This window comes from Megalobrama amblycephala, linkage group LG1 (assembly GCF_018812025.1).
Source record: "Megalobrama amblycephala isolate DHTTF-2021 linkage group LG1, ASM1881202v1, whole genome shotgun sequence".
In the NCBI taxonomy this organism is placed as follows: Eukaryota; Metazoa; Chordata; class Actinopteri; order Cypriniformes; family Xenocyprididae; genus Megalobrama; species Megalobrama amblycephala.
Window position 1 is genome coordinate 73,549,936 of NC_063044.1, and position 7,725 is coordinate 73,557,660.

Consider the following 7,725-nt stretch of genomic DNA (forward strand, 5'->3'; position numbering starts at 1 on the left):
GACACAAGATTTAAGGGCTATAAATCAGTTAATAACACCGTTGGCACCGATCGTACCTGATGTTCCAACCGTTGTTAATTCAATTTCATGTACGCATAAATATTTCACCGTTATAGATCTCTGTGCAGCATTCTTCTCCGTACCTGTACATCCAGAGACTCAGCTCATTTTAGCTTTTACATTTCAAGGTAAACAGCTAACGTGGACACGCCTTGCACAGGGCTACATTGACTTGCCCGCTGTTTTCTCGGCAGCAGTGCAAAGAACATTAGCCAAAATGACTGATTTACCTTCTACAGTCTGCGTTCTTCAATATGCGGACGACATCTTGGTCTCCGGGGAGACAAAAGAGGACTGCGAAAAGGCCTCCATCATCATCTGCAATGTGCTCACCCAAGCTGGCTTTAAAGTCTCCAAAGAAAAACTTCAGTGGGTCCAGTCCAAAGTGACATACTTGGGACACATTATAATGCCCGGTTTGCGAGCGATATCTACAGATAGGGTCCAGATGATCAGAGAAATGAAGTCCCCTCGAACTGTGCAGCAACTTCAAAGCTTTCTGGGGCTAGTGAACTATTGTAGATCCTGGATACCTGATTGTGCGGTGCATGACAGGCACCTGAGGAACCTGACTGATCATAAAGCTCCGCCAAATACGCTTTTGAACTGGACAGAAGAGGCAAAATTGCACTTCACTGCATTGAAACAGGCCATCACCACGGCCCCAGCATTGGGCCTCCCTGACTACAGCAAAAACTTCCATTTGCATGCCCGCGAGGCGGAGGGGGTAGCTATTGGCGTCCTGTTGCAACAGCATGGGTCCACTTATAGACCATTAACATACCTGTCTAAGAAATTAGATAATATAGCTTCAGGTATGCCAGCATGTCTTCGTGCTGTAGCTGCGGCTGCTCTGGTTGTGCAGATGGCAGAAAGAATGGTGTTATCGCATCCGCTGATCCTTTACACCTCTCATCAGGTGGGAGCTATTTTGCATAATATGCAGACACAACATATGACAGCGCAACGACGCTCGGGGTACGAGGCAATCCTGCTGGCCACAAAAAACTTGACCATACAGCCAACAGCGTCAATTAACCCCACGTTGTTAGGGATTATAGGAATGGCTGACATGGTAGACAGTTCTACAGATCATGATTGTATCATTGAATTGACTTCCTCATGTTCCTCCAGGGCCGATCTTTCGGATACGCCCCTGGATGGGGGGGAGAGTGTATATGTTGATGGGTCATGTTCAAAGCCTTCTGATGGGGTTTATCTTTGTGGCTATGCAGTGGTGTCAGACACTGGAGGGATAATAGAGGCTTTTGCCTTGGACTACAATTCTGCTCAAGCTGCTGAATTGGTTGCGTTAATACGAGCATGTGAGCTGATGGCTGGAAAACGTGTAACAATTTACACTGATTCAAAGTATGCATGGGGGGTGGTACATCACTTTGCCAAAACATGGGACGCTAGAGAATTCAAAACAGCAGATGGAAAACCAATAGCTCATTCGAATTTAATAGGACAATTAACTAAGGCAGTTCAGTTACCTGCGGAAGTGGCCATAGTAAAGGTAAAAGGTCACGCAACCAGGAATGACGAACAAGCCGTAGGGAATAGAAAAGTGGATGAGATAGCCAAAGAAGCAGCGAAGGCCCAAATCAGACCGATGTTCAATAGGGGAAATCAGAGTCAGGTAACTATGACTGTGCATATAACTAATATACCTGATATTGACATTAAGATCCTGCAGAATCAACCGACACAGGCAGACTTAGAGCATTGGGGAAAACATGGCTGTGTCCCAGATAAAGACGGGATCGTGAGAGATGACAAGGGAAGAATAGCACTTCCGAAGTTAGGATTAATAATCCTCATCAGACATTACCATGGTTTGTCGCACACAAGTTGTGCAAAAGTAGTACAAGTAATCAATCAATTGTATTGTATTGCAGATGTACACAAAACTGCGAAGCTCATTCTAGACTCATGTCTTACGTGTGCACAAGTAAATCCGCACAGACCAATCAAACATGACGCACTAACGCATCCGGAAGCACCGTTTCAGAATCTGCAGATTGACTTCACGCGCATGCCGCCAATAGGTAATCTGAAATATCTTTTGGTAATTGTGGATCGATTTTCAAAGTGGCCAGAAGCATTCCCGTGTGCAAAAGAAGATGCTAAAACTGTGGTAAAGGTTCTAATCAAAGAAATAATTCCTCGATTTGGCATACCTACCACTATTGACAGTGATAAACTGAGGATTTCCAGTTAGGATTTAGTCTGTACCATAGTATTGAGACTGCTCTCATCAGAGTTACTAATGATTTGCTCTTATCATCAGATCGTGGTTGTATCTCTCTATTAGTGTTACTGGATCTTAGTGGTGCATTTGCCACTATCGACCACAACATTGTTTTAAATAGACTTAAAAATGATGTTGGCATTAGTGGAATTGCATTGTCATGGTCCAAATCTTACTTATCTGACCGTTATCAGTTTGTAGTAGTAAACGAAGAGAGGTCATATCGATCACAAGTTCAATATGGAGTACCGCAAGGCTCAGTACTAGGACCATTGCTTTTCACTCTGTACATGCTAATTACCTACAAAGCACTAAATGGTTTAGCTCCTCAGTACCTGAGCGAGCACTTAAAGCATTATAGTCCTTCACGTCTATTGCGATCTCAGAATTCAGGCCAGCTGATAATACCTAGAATATCAAAATCAACCGCAGGCAGCAGATCCTTCTCCTATTTGGCACCTAAACTCTGGAACAATCTTCCTAGCATTGTTCGGGAAGCAGACACACTCTGTCAGTTTAAAGGGATAGTTCACCCAAAAATGAAAATTTGATGTTTATCTGCTTACCCACAGCACATCCAAGATGTAGGTGTCTTTGTTTCTTCAGTAGAACACAATTGATGATTTTTAACTCCAACCGCTGCCGTCTGTCAGTGGTATAATGAGGGAACCCTAATCTTTCAATTACATCCAGAGCATATAAGCAGCTACTCACCCTGCTCGGGCATCAGTTGTTTCGATATTCCTCCACCTCCCCAACTCCACCACAAAAATTAGGCATCTCATCTATCGTACTCCTCTTCCAGGCACTAGTAGTCCCTGGGGGGTATATCCAAGCTCGAGTTGAAGCTGCTTCCTCGAGCCCCTCCACAGCGGACAGCAAGCCAAATACGCTTAACCTTATTAGCTTAAAGATTTTATGAGGAAACGAACTCGTGAAATCTAGACTAAAAACGCATCTCTTTAACCTGGCATACACATAACACATTATCAATTTATATTTTCAAATCAGTTAAAGGATTATTAGGCTGCATAAATTAGGTCAGCCGGAACCGGAAACACTTCCTATAACACCAGATGTACTCGTTACATCAGAAGAAGAATGGCATCTATGCTAATATTAGTCTCTCTGTTTATCCTGATGTTTACCGTAGTCAGATGGAACAAATCATCCATACCGGCGTGATGAATATGATCCTGTGACTTGACTTAATTCTGTTGAAATTGAAAACTTGTGTGTTCTTCTGCTGTGAGTTAAGTGTTACCCAGTATTCATGTTGATTGACAGTCTTGAGAGATCTTTAATCCTGTTGAATCTGAAAACTTGTGTGTTTTCCTGTTAAAAGTAAACTCTGAATTCCCTGTTGTCTGCTGTGATACAGCTAGTGAGTTTCTACTCAAGTCTGTTTCATTGTTACAGTATATTAAGCCATTTTATCTTTATGTTTAATGGTTGGAAGCTGTAGGAAGAGGGTGCCAATTTCTTTTGTATCTAATGTTTATCCCTGTTGTTAGTAAGGGAGTTGAGGAAAGCTTGTGTTGTTTATTTCTTTTCTGTCACCTGAATAGGTAATTTAGTACTCCCTCTATTAGTAAGCAGATGTTTTGTTTGTTGTTTTGGTCTGGCTTTCTCTTGAAGACATTCAATGCTTCCCTTTTCTTGTGTACATTTATTTTATGAAATTCAGTAAACTTTTTACTTTGCCCCAGAATTAAAACAATTGCTTGAGTTGGCAAGAGGACTGAAGTGATTCCTCCATGTTTATTTTTACTAATGATATCATTTTCAATATAATTGAGCCTGTTACGATCCTCTCCCAGTCTAGGGTTGGGAGAGGGAGTAACAGTATGTGCTGAGCAACAAAATCTCTTCTTTCTAAATGAGTCACAGTCAAATCACTCTGTAGCTCAAGACTGGTCAGCAACTGAATCTAAGCAGGGGCGCTGCTCGTCCTGTGCTCTGTGTGGTCCCAACGGCCCAGTATAGTGTAACAAGCTCCGTCCTCCAGGTGAGACCTTAAGCTGAGGTCCTGACTGTCTGTGTCAGTAAAAATCCCATGGCACTTCTTGTAAAGAGTAGGAGTGTAACCCTGTGTCCTGGCCAAATTCCCTCCATTATCAGTCAAGTTCCTCTAATCATTCCAATAGTTCTCAAGCTCTAAATTTCGTCTCTAGAACAGTATGCATGCCGTCTGATTTAACCTTGCCACACAGGTCACACATGTGCACTGAAGGAGTTTTGCACTAATCAGTTGTTCCACAAGTTGGCAGCGCTGGCCCGGCCGTTGTTTCACAGTAGAAAACTAAACCAGAGACAGAACAACAACAACAACAACAGATGCCCACATTAACCAGCGCTTGTGTGAGGGGGTTATGAGATGACCACAACTTTAATTTAAAAGATTACAAAACATTTTATTGGTCATAACATCTGGAGAAAAATAGCACAGCGCTGGTCAAAGATAAAAAATATTTTAGTTGTGTTCACCTAAATGTTCACCAGTAGAAATTTGTATTAATTTGAATATAAATTCTTTAAATATAAAAGCCATTTGTGTGAACATCTTATTCTACTCTTATAATGATGCATCTGACTGTGTGTGTCTGTGTAGAAGCCTGTAAGAGAGTTTGCAAGTGTTGGAGCCTCTCGCTCTGCCATTCGATTTTAAAAATATTTGTAGGATGAGTGAGACCCTCTAATTCAAATAGGCTGAATTCACATATGAACTGACTGAATTCACAACCACAAATGGAAGAAATGATAAACAATAGTGGTGCAGTGTTTGAGAATTCATATGATGTATTGACCCCATCTTGGAGGAGAACTATAGGAAAACGTCCATAAAAATCTGTCCTGATCAGCTGCAACGAGAGACACGACAAAGAAACATCATCCACAGATGACAAAGTTCATCTTCAAGAATTTATTTTTCTTGTATACGTTTTTTTGTCTGCTGATTCTGCTTGAATCAGGAATAATTTAGTTCTGAAAGCCATGAAGTAGAGTATTATGATTGCATTTTGGGTTTTCCATGTGCTGTGAATTCATCAGATTCATGATAGCAAATAATAGAATGTTTAATTAATTGTCTTTAATGATAACTGAAACAGATTAATCGCCATTTATCATGTTATTCATCTTTAAGAAAAGACTACCCATAATGCGTAGTGCACGAGTGAGAGCGAGCAGAAATGTGACTGATTCAATGTGTGTGTGCTGAATCTATGTTTAATCCTATTCATAAACAGTTCATTTTCTTTTAATTCAGGTCATCAGTGGTCATTATTGCTTGCTAAGGACAAAGCACACGTCAACATGTTTTTAGTTTTCTCAATAGAGCTTTTAAACGCCTAATAATGTGAACAGGATTTGGCACATTTTCAAGCATCTACCGTTGACTGTCGATGATTTCACCACTAGCGCCTTCCCTTCCCTCATTCAGTCAGCATCGAGTCTTCTGACTCTGCAATCGCATTCTTAGTAACAACTGAATTATAAAGCTCTCTAATTGTAATTGTTACTAGTTGGAATTGAATTGTAGAGGTCTTTTATTTAATTCTTACAAGTAAAAATGCAATTACGATGAGTAACGCAGGGAGAAATTTAAGCTTGCGGTACAGGTCAGTGAGAAGAGAGCTGCCAGCTGATGATTTCCCCATCACATTGTGAAAAACACTGGTGAAGCTCTGCATTATCCCACTCCATGTTAAAACTGAGACAGAGAATGATAAACCAACTTTGAATTAGTTAAAATGAGTCACTTTGAGTCAGTTCTTAAATTTAACACGTGGTCAAGTTACCAAGACAATTTAAACATTTTCATGACTTTTAATTTGTAAAAAGACTTCGATTCCTGAACTGGTTCTTGCTAGTCTCGGCTATCACTGCGACTGCAACACTTCATCATTCGGACTGCTTTTCATACCGCTTTTAAAATCTTTGCAATAAATTATTGCGATTACACTCAGCTGTCTGTTATGTTTTTCTTTATAGCTACATATTTTAAAGGTGCTAAAGAGGATGTTTTGTTTTATACATTTTTGCAATATTACTTGAAACTGTCTTTACTAACTGATAAAAGATCATCGATCATCGCGTAAACGATTGGCCCTCTGGCTTGTCAATCACTGCCGTGACGTTCCTTGTGAGAGACAAGCGCGGCTGCGCGCTCCAGTAACTTTCCACACTCCACAGGCGCTGCATGCAATGTTTTTGTCAGGAGACAGGAGTAACAACTGCAGATTATGAGTTACCTGCGGTGAGTCCGACATAATGAATCCACTAACACGACACAGCGAATGCCGGTGGTAAACACTCGTGTTCCAATACGAGTGTTTACGAGTTTTGGGAGGCGTTCCCTCGAAATGAGCTGTGAAGAAGGGGGGTTGTTCTTACGCATGCACTCATTTCAAAAACTCACTAACAGTCTTTGGTTTCTCAGTCAACGAAAAGATCCTCTTTAGCACCTTTAAGAGATGATGTTTACATGTAGTGGTCAGAATATCTTTTTAATGTTACTAAAAGTGTAAATTCACATTTCTGTCCATCAAGTTTTATATATTCTTTTTATATTCTCTATAAAATGGTTAGGTTTAGGTTTGGGGTAGGGTGAAGGGATCTACAATTTATCTATACAATTATACTAATATCTTTATGATAAAAAATGCAAATATTTTACTTTAGCTGTAAATACGTAATAATGCTTACGTTTCAGCTTCTATCCAAATGTTCAAAAATGCATTTTGCACCTGAAAATGTTACATATTGAAATTATTATGTAATGATATTAACAATGAGCCCAGGCTGAGTGGACAGAATGATAGATCTAACAATTCGTAGCTGATGAAAATAACTGTATTTCCCCCCCCTTCAAATACTGCACTGCAAACAACAGCTTTATATTGTCAATGCTGGCTAATGACCATGGTATAACCAGGATAATCCACGGCTAGCTGTGCAATGATATATGTAAATGCACTCTTTTGAAGATGATGGATAGCTAACTGTGCTAGGGATGCCAAAAGACATAGTACTAGTAGTAACAGATTTGGCCCAAAAGATCTGTCCTTTTGAAAATCATTGAATAATTTTCACAGTATAAAAGAGCATACTTTTTTTTTTTTCACTGAGAAAAAAATCAAACATAACCAGATCTGCTGTATGGACTTTTAATGTACCAATAACAACCTGAACATTTCAAAATGTTTCCCAACACCAGCCACATTGAAAATGAAAAATGAACAAGCCCCTGAAAACTTCCTACACTGAGTGATTGTGTGATAATACATGCATTTGAACCTCATTTAAATGAACACAATGCACACTGTTGAAACAAATATTTTCTGTGAGTTGTAAAGTTCCTTTATGCATAATATTTGAGACTTTCCTCAAAAACAGTTCCTTTCTGAATA